At 38.7% G+C, this 19,438-nt stretch overlaps 1 protein-coding gene across 1 annotated transcript in view; it reads left to right on the forward strand.

The window, feature by feature from the left end:
- LOC122555068 (cilia- and flagella-associated protein 47-like) overlaps positions 1-19,438 on the forward strand; it is a 44,313-nt gene that overhangs the window by 23,470 nt on the left and 1,405 nt on the right. The window lies entirely within an intron of this gene.

Below are 19,438 nucleotides of genomic sequence, written 5' to 3' on the forward strand. Positions count from 1 at the left end.
CCTCACTCTCACCTCACTCTCACCTCACTCTCACCTCACTCTCGCCTCACTCTCGCCTCACCCTCGCCTCACTCTCGCCTCACTCTCGCCTCACTCTCGCCTCACTCTCGCCTCACTCTCGCCTCACTCTCGCCTCACTCTCGCCTCACTCTCGCCTCACTCTCGCCTCACTCTCGCCTCACTCTCGCCTCACTCTCGCCTCACTCTCGCCTCACTCTCGCCTCACTCTCGCCTCACTCTCGCCTCACTCTCGCCTCACTCTCGCCTCACTCTCGCCTCACTCTCGCCTCACTCTCGCCTCACTCTCGCCTCACTCTCGCCTCACTCTCGCCTCACTCTCGCCTCACTCTCGCCTCACTCTCGCCTCACTCTCGCCTCACTCTCGCCTCACTCTCGCCTCACTCTCGCCTCACTCTCGCCTCACTCTCGCCTCACTCTCGCCTCACTCTCGCCTCACTCTCGCCTCACTCTCGCCTCACTCTCGCCTCACTCTCGCCTCACTCTCGCCTCACTCTCGCCTCACTCTCGCCTCACTCTCGCCTTACTCTCGCCTTACTCTCGCCTCACTCTCGCCTCACTCTCGCCTCACTCTCGCCTCACTCTCGCCTCACCAGGTTGATGGCCAACCCAAACACACACCTGCAGCTTGCCCATTGTATGCTAATTGCACTAAGCCTTGGAAAAGGACCCATTTCAGCATTCATGAACTCACACTCACTTGGCTGCCAATCCTAACACTGGAGAGAAATTTGACCATGTTATTTTCAAAAATCCTTCGAAGCCTGGATTCAAATTTATGAACACTTTATGAGACTTATTATTCCCTTATGTGAATAAGGTTAAAAGAATTGGAGTGTGAAAATTGGAGTAAGAAATTCTAGAAAATCTTCCATATTGTTATACCCACGCAAGGAACAAAAAGCATTGCAAGCAACACGGCCCGTGCACGAATCTGTTTTGAATTGTGTTAACATTCTAAATGCACAAATCTAATTGAATATTATGCTCTGTGAGAAACAACAATCTATTAAACATCAGAGGAGCATTATGTAGCAGAATTTGATACCAAATCACACAAGGTCTTATTGGGACACATGACCAAAATTCCTGTCAAACGTATAGTTTCGATAAAGCCTCTAAAAGGTGAAAAGAGAAATAATGAAAGTGGAGTGGTTTTGGGAGTTAAAAGCAAGACCACCAATGGTTTTGAAGCAATTATAAATGAGGATGATTAATTGTCAGAATTGAATAAGCTTAGATATCATGGTGGGTTGTGAGGCTGAAGAGATAATAGAAATAGTGAGGAAAAAGGAAATGGTAGGATTCAAAAGCAAGGATAAGATTTTTAAAATCCTGGTATTGCGCAACCTGGATTTAATTTAGGTTAGCAAGCACAGGACTGATGGTGATTAGAACTTTTGCAAGTAAAGCCACAGTTTTGGATGACTTGAAGAGTAGGATGTGGAAGGCCAGCCAGGAAAATGTTGGACAAGTCAAATCTCAAGATAAGAATGACATGGATAAGGGTTCCTGCAACAGATGTGATGTAGCAAAGGCAGTATCAGGCAGTATTATGGAAATGAAAATAGGCCTCTTAAGATCGCATGATACATGGTCAGAAGCTAATTTCTGAATCAATTATGACATCCAAGTTGTGTACAGACTGTTCCAGCATCAGAAAGTTGCCAGGGAGAAGGACAGAGTCAATAGCAGAGAAATGCATATTGTAGAATGGACCAAACATAATGGCTTCGATCTTCCTGCTATTTAATGATTTCAATGTATATATGTTAGATCATATTGAGCAAATGTTGAAGTGAAATTATACATTAAGAATGCTTGTTGTATTGCCAGTTTGCGTAATGCGGAGTTATAATAGAATGCTACTGAATCAGAGTTTTATTGAGATTAAAATGTGGCATTATAGATTTTCAGGAAGCAGAAAATGCAACTGGTCACATACAGCATTAGACTGTGGAACTCGGAATGAAATCTTTCACTAGTAAGTTCTTGTGACCTCTTAAGTTTAAGTGCAATTTAATGTAGATTTGTTGAGCAGGTTGCATATTCTGTCTCGGTTGAAACCAAATTGGATTCTACACAGCAATTAAATGTCAATATGTTGTTAACGTTCAAAAAGCAATTGGATCTCGGAGCAATCAGGCCTTTACGGCAATGCTATTTTCTGTATTGGTTTGAGAGGAACAGTTGTTACTTAGCTGTGTTTGTTTCTGAAGGTTGCTAAGGCAATTCAAAACATTGCTGAAAAAAGGTTTGCTATGCTGTTTTTTCAGTTGCTGCATTGTGCAAATAAAGTTAATCTGTAAATCTTTATACATTGGTTAAGTTTGAATGTAGCATTCGTATTCCAGATTCAAATGAGACAGTCTAAGAGAAACAAGGACAGTTTTGTCATGGGAACAGTCTTAAACTGGAAAATTGGTTATTTGGACTGCTTAAACTTTTAGTTTGTCCTTTAGTTTAAAACAAAATATAAATATGAAAGAGGTGCTGGGCACTGAACATATCTATTTTGAATAGGACCTTGTTTTCTAGTGTTAATTATAAAAAATGGAACCTTGTTGCCATTAGTAGCAGCATTGCCTCACAGTTGCTATTCATCAATCTCATGGGCTTGATGAAAAGACAAAAGTTTAGAAAGTAAAAGCCTTGTATCCAAAAGATCTCAGTTTGGGCAGCTTTACAAGAAGCTACGCAATGTTCTTTTTTGAGAGGTGAAAGCTAGCATGATTTCCACCCCTTCAATCTTTTCGCCTCTTAAAATTACAAAACTTTCAAAGCAGTGTCGCATTTTACTATGGTTATATTGTTTGACAGATCTTAGGCTGCTATGACTATGGTAGCGTTTCGCATTGTCGGTATTGGCATTTCTTCATTTTGTAGAATAAATTCCAGCTGGCCGGTACGTGGCAACCTTTTACATTTCACAATAAATTCTGAAGTGAAATTCTAGTTCTTGATGTCATTTTCTGGTCACCGAATATGAATGATTTCGAGATATTTGATATCAGAGTAGATTGTTATAAACAAGGTAGCTGGCCGGAACAGGCAGAGCTGAGTTGTTCAGCTTGCTTCTACAAGTAAACAGTGCTGCTCGTTTCAGGGTCAAGTTACATTTTGTGAGGAATTGCTGACCGTGGAGGTTACAGGGAAGGCCTTCTATTTAGATTAATTTTGGCACCTCTGAAAGCAGCAATATCATTCAGTTCATTTTATAGTCTTGGAATGTAAAATAAAAGCATCAATAATCAGGCAATTTCTTTTAAGTGTTTAACAGGCCATTTACGTTTATTCCAAGTGTAATATCTCATTTGAGTAACATGCTGGAAATCAAGCCCAACTATTCTCAGAGTCCGAACAAAATATAACATTTTTTAAAATTAATGAAGAATTCCCCCAATTTACTTGTCTTTTAGACTCAGGTTGACAGAAAGTACAAAGCGGGTTTCTGTACTTAACAAGAATACTTATTTATTACAAATAAACAGATTTTAACTGCAGATAAACAATTATGAACTATCAACATGTACATCTACTCATGAAAATCACAACCCACTTATAAACTCCACCCTTTACACATGCACACAAACACACACAGAGACACAAACAAATCATGGCTGTTCTGGGTGGGGGGAAAGATTAGGAAGGCAGTTCAATGGTCTCAGTCTGCACTGTCTGATGAGATAATCCTTTTGATAATCTGAATTCTGATATCAGTTTTCCTTTTCCAGCTGTTTTTCCCTTGTTTTCAGGAGGCAATAGGTGATAGATCTTTCACTTGTTAAAGGTCTTTGACTTACTAGTTAAAAGCCACATCTTATAGCAACTGATGAGGGAAAATAAACTGGCTTGAGATGCTTTTATTACAGAGGTAAATAGCTCCTTTCCTTTCAGAGGTTTGATGGCTTCTGCCTCTATCTTCATATCCCAAGCTGTTGAGCCAATCAGCTGAGCTATGGGAGCCAATCACATAGTTGTTGGTAGGCAGAAGGCCTTTATCCTTGTAAACTGGTCACTAGTCCAGACACCAATCACCGTGGGTGGCACGATGGCACAGTGGTTAGCACTGCTTCTTCACAGCGCCAGAGACCCGGATTCAATTCCCGCCTCAGGCGACTCTCTGTGTGAAGTTTGCACATTCTCCCCCTGTCTGCGTTGATTTCCTCTGGGTGCTCCGGTTTCCTCCCACAATCCAAAAATGTGCAGGTTAGGTGAATTGGCGAGGCTAAATTGCCCGTAGTGTTAGGTGAAAGGGTAAATGTAGGGGAATGGGTCTGAGTGATTTGTGCTTCGGCGGATTGGTGTGGACTTGTTGGGCAGAAGGGCCTGTTTCCACACTGTAAGTAATCAATCAGCTACTTGTTGCTGGCCAAAGCTCTATTCATGCATTGTCTCCTGGCTGTAGCTCTAGCTATTTTGCAAAAGAAATTTCCACGTTTTCTTGAACAGGCAGGAGCATAATCGGCACTTACAACGAATGTCAGGTAACTTGTTTATAATGTGTGCAGCATTCCATTTCAATTCTTTGTCTTTAAATCAGTAATTTTCCCATTTCAGACCATGTTCAAAAAATAAAGTCTTCGCAAAAATAAAACTTACATAGTAAAGAAATGGTAAGTTTAAATGTAATTTGAAGTATGTTATAATGAATGCAGTACTATTGAGCTTCACAACTCTTGCAATATTTAAGTATATTTATTTAGCCAATTATCAACTTAACCTCATCTGAACCGAAATGAAGTTGCAAGTGCAGACCATTTTAAAAGCAATTACACAATGGTCACACCATACAGGAGAAAGAAATTTGGACAGTGATGCAGGGCTCAAAAGCTTGCTTGAAAACAAATTCCCAGTTGTATTTTGATCTACTCTCTGTGTGAGGCCTCCTGTTTGGCAATACTGCCATGCCATGCTCCTGAAGAAGAGCAAGATGCAATCATTAAGTCTCAAGTACTCTTTTACAGAAACTCACTATGAACAGGCAAATTATAATATTCTCCTATCAATTTGACAGCATGCAGCTTTCAGAGTAGGCAGGAAGCACTATATCACCACACCGATGTCATTTAAAAGTAATTTAAATGCACCAACCTGGTCAGGCTGTGGTTGCATCTGAGTTCGAAATTGCATGTCAAATGCAAAGGAAGTGGAGGGTCTCTGTTAAAGGTTGCTACTTCAACTTCCTCTGCTTATTGCCTCAAGAACTTGCATATGCAGCATATTTGGTCTGTTCAACTTTTTGTGGGTTCAGCTCATAACAGTAAGCCTTCACAACAGCTGATGCCAAATTGCACGCACATCACTCATGATGAATTTATATCTTTGACTGCTGCCTGCATGTTTTTTTCTGAAATTAATTTAAACTGCAAACATACGTTTTAGTAAACCATCAATCTAAAAACAATGCACTTAATCTGAGAACAGATTACCGATTAAGTGACAGTGTTAAAATAATCAATGAACTACATAATTTTTTTTAACCACTGAGATGTACTAGGTTGCACTTATATCATTTATTAAATGCTTCACAAATGTGGGCAACACAGTCTATTTTAGTTTACTTCTAGCCATTAACAGGAAGTTATTGTTTTAAAAAGATGTTAATGCTGAAAAGGAATGAATTGAGTTTCTTCCAGGCTTGAACAGGGATGTACAAGCTCTCTGCGAGCAGCTTTAAATAGTTAACTGAAGCTTGTTTCTCTGCTTTGGCAGAGCTGACTCATTGTTTTATAAAAAGTTCAAATGTAGCACAAGGCTTCATCAGTGCTGTTTTTCTGTACAGAGTGCTGCTCGAGTGCACGGAGTTGAATAAAAGAGGGGAGTTGTATGAGAATGAGAGCTATAAATTAAACTTTTAAAAATGCATAGTGTAAACAATAATAATGGCTGGACACGGGATGTATTGCAGAAGTTCCAGGGTTCTGCAACAATCCATTGCAAACACATCTGTCTTAAGTGTCAGCATCTTGAGTTTTAGACCAGAATTTTTAAGTTGGAGGCCAAGCTGCGTTCATTGCAACACATCAGGAACTGGGAAGGTTACCAGGGCATATCATTGTATACCCCTTCACATTGCTTCAGTTAGCATCATCTGCTCAGGTGCTAATATTGGGAAAATTGAGGGCTGTCTCAGTATCTGAACTGCACTGGAGCCAGTGTACTAATGAGTTCTATAACTAGGGAAATAGAGAGAGCTTTAAGCCAAATAGAGGGAGGAAGGAATCATGTTGGCAAAGATTGCGAATATGAAACGGAAATGTTAAGACAATAGATACGGTGACAATAAAAGGGTTTGGCAGAAGGCGATAGTGATTTAAAATTTCAGAATGAGAAAGCAGACAGAGCCAAAGTTAAAAAAAAAAGAATTAAAGGGTCTGAATCTAAATGCCCTTAGTATTAGCAATGAATCAGATGAAGTGTCATTTCAAATAGACATTTATCTATATGACATGCTAGCTGTTGCAGAGACATGGTTACAAGGAAATCAAAGCTAAGATCTGAATATTCAAGTGTGTGCCACATTCAGGAAGGGCAAGAAGCTGGGAAAAGCTGGTGATTTTAGATTGAAAGTCCACGATGTAAAATCAATTTGGATTGAACTAAGAAACATTAAGGGCTGAACATTGTGGTGGGAATTGTTAAAAGCCCACCAAACAAAGGCAATTTAAATCACAGTATAAATCAGGATACAAGAGGTGCATGTAACAACGGTGATACAGTCATCATAGAATTTTCAATCTACATAGATATTAAGTAATCCTAAATAGTGTTAATGTTACAGAATACAAATTCTTGAAATGTATACAAAATGGTTTTCTAGAGCAGTACCAACTAGTAAATGCACAATATTGGATCTAGTATCGTGCATTGAGGAGGAGATAATTAATAATCTTGTTGTAAAAGAGTCTTTAGAAAAGTTTAAGTATAATATGATAGCATTTTACATTATTTGAAAGTAATGTAGTTCAGTCAGAAACTAGTAACTTATATCTAAACAAAGGAAAGTATGAAGTTATGAGGAGCAAATGGTCTACAATAAGTTGGGAAGCTATATTAATAAGTGTGGTGGTAGATGGTAATGGCTCTTTATTAAGGAACTAATACATAGTTTACAAGAAAAGCATATTTCATTTATACATAGAAACTAACAAAGTAAATGTTCTAACTGTGACAGAAAATGTATGTCATAGATTACATTAAAGAAAAAGCAATATAAGCTTGACAAAAAATGGTAGTTCGAAGGTTTGGGAATATATTAAAGTTCTTTAAATAAAAAGATTAAGAAGGGAAAAGTACAACATTAAAATAAACTGATGAGATACATAAAATTAACTATAAGAGCTTCCAAAGTTGTGTAAAAAGGAAAGGATGAAGAAAAGCACATGTAGATCTGTTACAGAGTCAGAACAATTTCTAATGAAAAATAAGTAAATGGCAGAGAAACCAAACAAATGCTTTGTGTCTGTCTTCACAAAAGAAGTTACTAAAACCTCTCAGAAGTTATGGAGAAATGAGGGATAAGTGTAAATGATAAACTGCAAGATATTAATATTAGTAAAAAAGTAGAACACGACCAAAAAAATTGGGATTCAGTGGAAACAAATCCCTGAATCTGATCTGTTGAAAGATGAGTCTGTAGAGATTGCACATACATTAGTGGTCATCTTTCAAAATTCTGTGTGCTGTGATGGTCTCAGCAGGTTAAGGAGAATGTGTACTTAGGTTTACAGAAGGCTTTGAGAAAAGCCGCACACAAGAGATTAGTGAACAAAATTGGAGCCCCTTGGTTTAGGGGGAATATACTCGCATGGATTGAGAACTTGTTATTAGACAGAATGCTGAGAGTTGGAATAAATTGGTCATTTTCAGGTTGGCAGGTTGTAATTAGAGTGGTACCACAAGGATCAGTGCTTGGGCCCCAGTTATTCACAATCTGTCTCAATGATTTGGATGTGGGTTAAATTATAATATTTCCAAGTTTGCAGATGACACAAAACTATGCATGATTTTGATTTGGAAGGAGGATACAAAGAGACGACAAGGAGTTGAAGAGGCTCAGTGAGTGGGCAAACATTCGGAAGATGGAATACAATGCAGAAAAATATAATGTTATCGACATTAAATGGAAAACAGAAATCCAGCATACTTATTAAAGGCTGAGGTTGGAGGTGTTGAACTTCTAAAAGGACTTGTGTTCCCTGGTTATGAGTCACTGAAAGTTAACATAGAGGTGCAGCAAATAATCAGGAAGGTAAATGACATCCTAGCACTCAATACTGGAGGGTTTGACTCTTATAATAATTATCTCAGAGCCTTGGCAAGACTACACTTGGAGCACTTATAATGTGCAGTTTTGCCTGCTTGCCAAATATACTTTCCACAGAAGGAATAGAACAAAAGGTCATCAAACTAATTCCTGGGATGGAAGGATTATCCTTTGTGGAATGATTAAATATGGATCTACATTGTCTGGACTTTAGAAGTATGAGAGGTTATCTAATTTAAACATACGAGACTTTTATAGGGATCAGGAGAGCACATGTTTTCCCTGGCTGGGGGTTCGAGAACCAGTGGTTACAATCTCAAAATAAGGGGTAGATAATTCAGGACTGAGATAAAGGAGGACTTCTCCACTCAGACTGTGGCTCAGTCATGGAGTATGCTTAAGATCAAGGTTGATAAATTTCAACAAAACAAAAACAAGTTTGGAGGGATATGGGCCGGGTGCTGGCAGGTCGGACTAGATTGGGTTGGGATATCTGGTCGGCGTGGACGGGTTGGACCGAAGGGTCTGTTTCCATGCTGTACATCTCTATGACTCTATGAATCTAAGAAGAGATGATTTTGACACAGGAGAATAGCCATGATCTATTTAAATAGCAGAATAGTCTCAAAGGGCTGAATGGCCTATTTCTGTTTCTACTCTTCCATTCTTTAACTGAGGAAAAATATAGAAGTCAAGGCAAGCCAAATAAAATGACCAATGATAAATCATAGTCTGTTAAAATATGACTTTAGTAAAGGTTCACATTTTTTAAACATATTTATTCATTCCAATTGACTTCTCTAATGAACAACTTTGTAACAGATAAGTCTTTAGTAGACTAATCTCCAATTAAGGTAAGTATGAACAGTAAAGGCAATCAGCAGATAAGTCTGAGGATTAAGTCAACCTACAAGTTTGGGCATTTTGCCAGAATCGAGCTTTTAGATCCAAAGCTTAGTGCAGTGATAAATTCACCGAAAATAGTAGAAAAAAATAGGAACCATAGATAAAGAGGTTTTAAAGTATAATTACTTCTTGTGATCTGGAAACTGGTTTATAGCTCCACTGTTTATTAGAAGTGACATTATCCTCTGTGTACAGCAGGTATGCATTATGTGACAGATGTATTTACATCTGAGATTCTATTTCAGTTTTGCTTTTATCCATGAGTCAGGTGGTCATAAGTTCTAACCTTACTTGAGGACTTGAAAAAATTAACCACAGCTAACTACAATTCAATACTGTCAGAAGTGGTTGAAAAAAAAATATCTTTCCTCCTGTTACAGTGCATCTAAGAGATTCCACAGCTTTCTTTGAAATTTAAAAGATGTTGGCCAACATGTGTTCTCCAATATCAGATAGAATATATGTCAAGTGATTGTGCATCTGAGCTGTGTGACATCTTGTTGCAGTAAATTGACTGCTGTAATATGAATTGGAGCAGATGGGTAAGTGCTTTGCTGATGGGATTATGCTAACTTCCAGAAATTAAATGATCAGTAGATTTCAGCTCCTTGCTGAAGATTAATATAGGGTTAACATAACAACAGAAACTGCACTGAAAATGATAATTTGTTTATAATGAATGACTTAGGGACATTCGAAGATATTCAAAGTTCTTTCTTTGTACTGGAAACGTTAAATATGTAAAATATTTTGATTTGAGGCAGATCAGAATGGATTAAAATTTTATTGTCAAAATGTATAATTATAGGCCATGTGTTTCAGCCTAATCTTGCTACAGTCAGACTTTCAGATTCCCTTTGCTGTGTTTCAGTCAGAGTTATTAACGCACATTGAAGCTTATTTTTAACAAGTGCTTGCAGACAAGTACACAGGTCAGCTCATTTCCTGAATGCTGTAATCAACAAATTCCAGATAATTGTAAATCAGAGCCAATTTTCAGCTTTTACAAATATTGATGAGAGAATTTGTAAATGTAATTTCTGAAGCTCAAGCCATGTATACAAAAAAATTAACACCAAACGATGGGAATAGAAAGTGTTTAGGTAAATGGCAAATCATTTATACATCAGAAGTTTTAATTGGCTATTGTTTACTTGTTCCTGTATTGTAATGTAGAAATATGGAACAAAAATTAAACATTCAGATTCTTGATCCATGTGTCACTCATTTTTATAAAAGCTTCAATTGCATTTGAGAACGTTTGATGTATATATCTCAAAGTGATTATCTAAGAAACATTTTTCAATCTCAGTCTTCCAGATTTACTTCTGAATGACATGAATTTAAAGTTATAATCTTTTTTGTTCTGGCTTGCCACCACTCTCCCACCTAATTGGAAATGGATTCTCTGTACTGACCATATTAATCCTCTTTTTTTTAAAACATCTTTATAGATTATATAATAAAAAGCATTGGAAACATTCATCAATTTTCTTAGCCTGTTATAATGCTATTACAGCGTTAGTCATAACCTTAATTTGGATTGCTATTTTTGCTTTATGTTTAGGTTCCTAGTTTCACTTCCATGTTTTCTCTGAGACTTGGTTTTATTTTTAGTGTTTCCAATTATCTTTTAAAATAGTGAAATAGATTTTACCATGGAAATTTCCCTCTGTTATAAATGTTACAGAGGAAGAAGAGGGTATATGGGCCACACTCAAAAAAAAAACATTGTATCCGACTAAATCCTCATTCAGATTCCCGAACACAAGTATTAGGGTTAAAAGGTAAGTCAGGCTCCGCCTAGAAAACTTTAGACTAACTGCCAAAATTTCCTGTATTATCCAACGAGATATATAACTGTTGTTAAGGACCAGAGAATGCTCACTATACCTCACAAAGTGACCACAGTAATTAATCTTCTTGCCTTTGGATCACTCTAAGAGGCAACATTGACTTCTGCCAGGTTAGCTAACATATTTGTACAAAAATATTTGCTCAATTTACTGAAATAACTTAAATTTGTTTTCCAAGACAGATTAGATCCCTAGGTAGTAGATCAACACAAATGAGTGAGTGAACCATTAATCACATGACTAGGTTACTGTGAATGCTCTGACAAACAGATTGTGTAAAATAAAAATGAACTCATTCCCCTAATAACCATATAATATCCAACTATAGGCATAGATGGCTGCATGTCGATACCCAGAATATAGAGAATTACCTTGATTAATTTCATTTACTGGCTGTCTGTATCTCTGCAGAAGCAAGCGCATTGACTTGCTTATTGGAAATGAGGATTACCCAGAGCTGCTGTGACAGCTAACAGCATTAAAAATGATCACTGTAGTGATTGCTCACATTTGCACTCAAGTCAAAATTAAATAGACAACAACACACTGAAGGAATATTTGATAAATCCATTGTTCCCTCTTAGCTAATTTTTAGAATCAGCTCTACTTTCCCACGCACTGTCCATATCCCCTGATTTCCTTTGAGCCAAAAAGTCTGTCTTTTACAGCTCAGATGTTCCACAACATTCGAGATACATAATTCCAAATATTCACATCTCTCTGTGTGAAGAAATGTCTCCTTGTCTCAAGCCTTATTCTGATGTTGCTTCCATGTTCCAGACTTGTCAGCTAGGGGAAATAATGCCTCAGTACCTAGCCTGTTAGAATGTTGTATGCTTAACTAGATCACCTCTCATTTTTCTCAATGTCAGAAAAAAAAAACCCAATTGAATTAGCCTCTCATCATAACATCAACCTCTCATCTCTATAGCCATTTTAATGACCATTGTTACAATGCTTGTAAATCCCTTTCCAGTGCATATAAAAATGGAGGCCAATACTATGCATAGTATTCCAAATATAGTCTCACTAAAGCCCTGCGGAATTCTTGTCCTCTAATAGCCTTGTGATAAATTCAACTTATTATTTGCCTTCTTAATTCCTTGCTCTATCTATATGCTAACTTTGTGTTCCGTGTATGATTACACATAAGCCTTCTGAACCTCAACATTTAAAAATTATATACCTTCTAAAAAAATTCTGTTTTTCGATTCTTATTACCTAAGTGAATGACCTCTTATTTTTCTACATTATACTCCATTTGCCGTCTTGTTCTCCAATCGCTTAATTTACCTACATCCTCTTGATTCACTTTCTGTCCTTTATCACCTCCACCTCATTATAACCACTGCAAACTTATTCATATTACATTCTGTCTTTTCATCTAAATTAGTAATATAGTTGGTAAATAGCAGAGAAGACAACATTGATCCTTGCAGCACTTCACTCGTTATAACATGTTGCTTGAAACTTCCTTGTTTATCACTATTACATGCATACTATTCACTAAATTATTCCATAACCTTGATCATATATATCCCCCAACTCAACAATCCCATGTATTAAACTTTTATATGAGACTTTATCAAAAATCTTTTCTAAATTCAAATATACAAGATTCGCTGGTTCCTTTTAATCAACCTGACCAATTGTATCCACGAAAATATCTAAAATGATTGTTGACACAGTTTTCCTTTCATAAAATTGTGCTTTATCTGATCATGCTGGGATTTTCTAAGTGCCTTGTTAGTTTCCTTAATGATAGATTCTAATATTTTACTGCTAACTGCAGAGAGACTAACTGACCTGTAGTTCCCTGTCTACCTTCTTCGTCCAGTGTGTAAGTGATGGCCAACTCCAGGAGAAGGTTTCAGACTTAACCATGATATGGCCAATGTTACAGCTTCCTCTTTAGCAATAGTAGAAACCACACAACATCAAGCTGCTGTGGACGTTCTAATGGAGTCATGCAAACTCAGTTTTTTGCCATCATGACAGTGGTGTTAAGAAAAGACACTGACTGCAACGTGAATGTAAGAACTAATCAGTGTCAGATGGTGGCTAATTCTAGTGTGCACAGCTTTAACATTCACTCCTAATATCGGCAATATGAACCAACGCAGAATGGCATCCCGCACAATAGCACCAAAGTGTGTATTCCCTGTGTCCATTTCATTTTGGATGCAAAACAGCAACATGTAGATCAGTTTGTCTGGGTGCAGAAATAACAGCCTGTCATTCTGAACTCATGAAGGCAGAGATGAAAAGCTTACCTTAATGCTGCAGGTTGTTGAGATCATGTTCTGAATGCTTAATAGCCAGAAGTTAATATCTTCCTAGATTTCAGTCAGTCATTTCATTTTCCAATTCCAACAACATCCTCCAGGTTTCTTGTGCGATGTGCATCACCCTAGTATCAGCTCTTCATCAGGATAATATGTGTATCAAGGTGTGATTTTATCTAACTTGATGAATATAAACTATAAGGTGTATTACAGAGTGGGCACTTTCTATTGATACGGCAAATGTAAATTTCTTTTCATCTTTTTCCCTATCTCTGAATTTGTTAAAAGAAAAAATATCTGAAAATGCTTTCAATCCTCAGTAGTCTAAGTATCCAAGTAAATATACAGCATAAGAAATAGGAACAGGAGTAGATGAGATTGCCTGTTGAACCTTGTCTACTATTCAGTGCAAACAAGGATTGTCTTCAGCTTCAACTTCTTTTTCCCACCTGCTCACCAAATCCATTGATTCTCGCGAGGCCAAAAATCTGCCTATCACAGCCTTAAAAATATTCAACAATGGATTATCTACAATCCTCAAGAGTAGAGAATTCAAAGGTTCACAACTTTTCAAAGAAAAGTATCCTCATCTCCGTTCTAAATGAATGGCCCCTTAACCTGAGATTGCACCGTAATTTTCTAGATTCCTTGGGGAGGCGAACAACCTCTCAGCGTCTATCCTGTCAGACCCTTCAAAATGTTTCAGTGAGGTTTTACAAGCCGTGAGAATGTAAACAAAATTTCTTCGGCCTCTCATCATAGGACAGCTCCTTCATCCCAGGGATCAAACTAGTGAACCTTTGCACTATTGCCCACAATGCAAATGTAGCCTTCCTTAAATAAAGAGACCAATTTCATTTGAAGTATCACCCAAATCCTGTATAATTGGCACAAGGCTTGCTCCTTCTTGACCTCCAACATTTCTTGCAATATGCCTTTTGAATTGTGTCTTGTTATATTATGCGAACTTTGTGTTCCTTTTGGGAGTATATCAATGTCCTATGGGAAGATACTTGAACATGATCATGTTGAGCATTAATATTTTCATTTTTCAGGACTTATTCTGTTTTTCTACCCTTACAATCAAACTGATACATTCATATTTCCCCACATTATACTCCATTTGCCAGTTTATTGCTCAATCACTTAATCTGTCTATATCTTTTTACAGCCTCCTTGTACAATCCTCATGGTTTCCACTTCCATCAAGTTTTGTATTGTCAGACAATTTGTACATCAAAGTCATTAATATAGATTGTAAATAAATGAGGCCTGACACTAATTCTTGGGAGATTTACCAATCCTATGTCCATGCTAATATTTTGTGTCAACTCAATGAGCCCTTATCGTAGATGCAAATGTTTTTGTTAATTTGGGGATGTTGGCCTTGGTGGCTGGGCAAACATTTATTGCCCATTCTTAATTGCCCTTGAGAAGATAGTGATGAGCTGCCTTTGTTTTAAACTGCAGCAGTGAATTTGGTGTTGGTACACTCAATGCCATTAGGAAGGGGGTTTTCAGGATCTTTACCCACCAGTAGGGAAGGAATAGTAAAATGTTTCAAAGTCAAAATGGTGAGTGTTTTGTCGAGGTACTTGCAGGTGGTGGTGGTGTACCCACGTATCTGTTGCTCTTATCCTTCTAGATGGTAGTGATCTTGAATTTAGAAGTTGTTGCCTAACAGCCTTGGTGAGTTTCTGCAGCGCATCTTGCAGATTGTACACACTGTTGCGACTGAGTGTCAGTGGTGGAGCAAGTGGATGTTTGTAGATCTGATGCCAATCAAGCACCACATTTTGCTTTGTCCTGGATGGTGTTCAGCTTCATTAATGTTGTTGTAGCTAATGCGGAGTAATTCTTCATACCTTTAGCTTGTGCCTTATAGATGATGGGCAAGCTATGGGGAACTTTTTTTCATTTGTTCATGGAATATGGGTGTTGCTGGGCCATGGTAGGCCAGCATTTATTGGCTGCTCCTAATTGCTCAGAAGGCAGTTAAATCATAGAATCACACAGGATAGAAAAGGCCCTTCAGCCCATCATGTCTACACCCTCCAAAATATAGTACTACCTATGCCAGTTCCACTTTGCCATACTTGGCAAGGGTTAAAATCTTCAAGTGCTCATCCAAGTACTTTTTAAAATTTGTGAGGTTTCCCACTTAAACCACCTTCCCAGGCAGAAAATTTCAGCTCCCTCATAACCTCTGGGTGAAAATATTTTCCTCTAAACCTCTCCCCTTTCACTTTGAAATTATGTTTCGTTGTTATGCACCCATCAACTGAGGAGTATGGCAACTTTCTATTTACCCTGTCCATGCTTATACATCTCTATCAGGCTCCCCACACCACCCCGCAAACCAAAACAAACGTTCACTGCTCCAAAGAAAGCAAATCAAGCTTTTCCAGCCTCTATTCATAGCTGAAATGCCCCATTCTGTGCAACATCCCAGTGAATCCCCTTTGCGCCCCCTCCTGTGATTTCACATCCTTTCTTCAGTGTCATGACTACAGCCACACGCTGTAATCTAGCTGCGACAAAACCAAAGTTCTAATCAATTCCAATATGATCTCCATAGAACATTAATAGCGCAGTACAGGCTCTTCGGCCCTCGATGTTGCGCCGACCTGTCATACCAATTTGAAGCCTATCTAACTACACTATTCCATGTATGTCCATATGCTTGTCCAATGACGACTTAAATGTACTTAAAGTTGGCGAATCTACTACAGTGGCAGGCAAAGCATTCCATACCGTTACTATTCTCTGAGTAAAGAAACTACCTCTGACATCTGTCCTATATCTATCACCCCTCAATTTAAAGCTATGCCCCTTCGTGCTCACCATCACCACACTTGGAAATAGGCTCTCCCTGTCCACCCTATCTAACCCTCTGATTATCTTATATGGCTCGAATAAGTTACCTGTCAACCTTCTTCTCTCCAATGAAAACAGCCTCAAGTCCCTCAGCCTTTCCTCGTAAGACCTTCCCTCCAATACCAGGCAACATCCTAATAAATCTCCTCTGCACCCTTTCCAAAGCCAGGCAACATCCTAATAAATCTCCTCTGCACCCTTTCCAAAGCTTTCACATCCTTCTTATAATGCGGTAACCAGAACTATACACAATACTCCAACTGCGGCTGCACCAGAGTTTTGTACAGCTGTAGCATAACCTCATGGTTCCGGAACTCGATCCCTCTATTAATAAAAGCTAAAACACTGAATGCCTTCTTAACAACCCTGTCAACCTGGGTGGCAACTTTCATGGATCTGTGTACCTGGACACCGAGATCTCTCTGTTCATCTACACTACTGAGAATCTTACCATTAGCCCAGCACTTTGCATTCCGGTTACTCCGACCAAAGTGAATCACCTCACACATGTCCGCATTAAACTCCATTTGCCACCTCTCAGTCCAGCTCTGCAGCATATCTATGTATCTCTGTAACCTACAACATTCTTTGTCACTATCCACAACTCCACCGACCTTAGTGTCATCTGCAAATTTACTAACCCACCCTTCTACGCCCCCTTCCAGGTCGTTTATAAAAATGACGAACAGCAGTGGACCCAACACCAACCCTTGCGCTACACCACTGGTAACTTGACTCCAGGATGAACATTTCCCATCAACCACCACCCTCTGTCTTCTTTCAGCAAGCCAATTACTGATCCAAACTGCTATATCTCCCAAAATTCCATTCTTCCACATTTTGTACAATAGCCTACTGCGGGGAACCTTATCGAATGCCTTGCTGAAAACCACAAACACCACATCAACCGGTTTACTCTCATCTACCTGTTTGGTCACCTTCTCAAAGAACTCAACAAGGTTTGTGAGGCACGACCCACCCTTCACAAAACCATGCTGACTATCCCTAATCAAATTATTATTTTCTGGATGATTATAAATCCTATCTCTTATAACCTTTTCCAACACTTTACCAACAACTGAAGTAAGGCTCACTGGTCTATAATTACCAGGGTTGTCTCTACTCTCCTTCTTGAATAGGTGAACCACATTTGCTATCCTCCAGTCTTCTGGCACTATTCCTGTAGACAATGATGACTTAAAGATCAATGCCAAAGGCTCGGCAATCTCCTCCCTGGCTTCCGAGAGGATCCTCGGATAAATCCCATCCAGCCCATATTGTTATAATCTGTGATACAACTGGTAAATGAAAGTATCCCATGTGCATCCTTAATGTCCCTATTAATCTGTCCTGCTCCCTTCTGGGATTTGTGGACAAACTCCCCAAGATCCCTATGTTCTTCTGAGCTTCCTGGTGTCTTGCCATTCATTGTTCCTTGGTGAAAAGTGTGTCGCCTCGCATCTAACAGGATTAAATTCAATTTGGGAGAAAGTGAGGACTGCAGATGCTGGAGCTCAGAGACTCCTGCTCCTCGGATGCTGCCTGACCTGCTCTGCTTTTCCAGCACTACACTCTTAAATTCAATCTGCCATTGATCTGCCCAATTTACCAATTATTTATGTCCTCCTGTAACCTAATACATTTGTCCTCAATAAGAGTCACATTGCTGTGACTCTACAGTAAAATGTCAGCCAGACCAGGTAAAGTTGCAGATTCCTTCCAGAATTGACAGTGATAATACAGGCATTATTAGGCAAGCTATGTTTGTAATTTAAGGTTTTTATTGTATTCGGATGCCACCATCTGCCAGGCTGAAATTTGAATCATGTCCCCAAACCTCGGGTCCTGGAATAAAAATCCAGTGACATTTCTATCACATACAGCCTCTCCCTGAGCCAGAAGGTACATACTGGCTGCAGGATTCCTAGCTTCTGACCTACTCTTGTAACCACAGTATTTATGGCTAGTCCAGTTCAGTTTGTAGTCAATGGTAGCACCCAGGTTGTTGATGGGTTTTGTGTCTCAGGTTGTCAAATGCATTTTAAAATCCAAGTATACTACAACTATAGAGTCTCCCTTTATCTATCCTATTAGTTACATTCTCAAAGTACTCTTGTAAATGTTTTAAGCATGATTTCCTTTTCATATTGTTTTTACTTTATAATGCATTGTTAAAATTTCATTAATAATAAACTTATACATTTTTCTAAATGACTGCCCTTTGGTACATTATTTTCTCTCTGCTCTCCTTTCCTGATCAGCAGTATTACATTTGCTAACTTGTGACCCCTGGGACAGGTATAGAATATCGTGAATTTTGGAAAATCATACCAGTACACCACTAATCTCTGCAGCCACCTCTTTCAGAACTCTAAGATGTCAGCTATTGGATCTGAGGAAATTGTTGGATTTGAGTTCCTTACGTTTGTCCAATACTTTTTCTATGTTGATGGTAGTGACCTTCAATTTGTCACTTTATCAGTCCATGGCTTACTCTCTGTTCCTCATACATAATTTGTGTTTTCTGTTGTATTGACAGACACAAATAAGTGTCTAAGTTACATGGGCTATGCCAAGATTTGTGGCAGAATTGGACAAGGCATTTGGTGAGGCTGACCTTGACATGAGCAGCATCCCACTCCACCAATTGAATACTTTTCACAAGCGATGTGGCAAGATTCTCAGTCAGCAGCAGTGAGTCACCAATGACGTGGAATTATTGCTTGCCTCATTAATATGTAGCTTCCTATCTTATTAAACAACCTCAATGTATGGAACCTAAGATGAAAATCAGAGTAGGTTCCTGCCGGATGCAGCTCGGTGCTTGTTTTAAAGGGCCATTTTGTTGGGAAGCAGGCTGCATCTCAAGGAAATTGGCATCTGAAATCTGGCAGCTTCTAATAACCCTTACGGAACATCACTGGTCCACTTATGTAACACTTCTGCAATGCAATGATGCACATCAGACTTGCACTGGCAATTATCATGCTAATACTACTTCAAAGATACTCTGCGTTCAGTACCTGCGCTCAGCTCATGGACTGGACCAGGCTGCATCTCCAGGCTCTTTGTTTGCTCTTATATTGTCCACTCATTCAGAGCCTATCTGGATGCTGTCAGTATTCCAGTATTGCCTTGCCTTGCTTTATCTTCTGCACTGGGCCCCCTCAGCCAGAGATATGAGATTCATGTTGCTTCTACCTTGCCTTGCCATTTAGTGCAGACAG

Source organism: Chiloscyllium plagiosum, chromosome 12, assembly GCF_004010195.1.
Source record: "Chiloscyllium plagiosum isolate BGI_BamShark_2017 chromosome 12, ASM401019v2, whole genome shotgun sequence".
NCBI classification, from domain to species: domain Eukaryota; kingdom Metazoa; phylum Chordata; class Chondrichthyes; order Orectolobiformes; family Hemiscylliidae; genus Chiloscyllium; species Chiloscyllium plagiosum.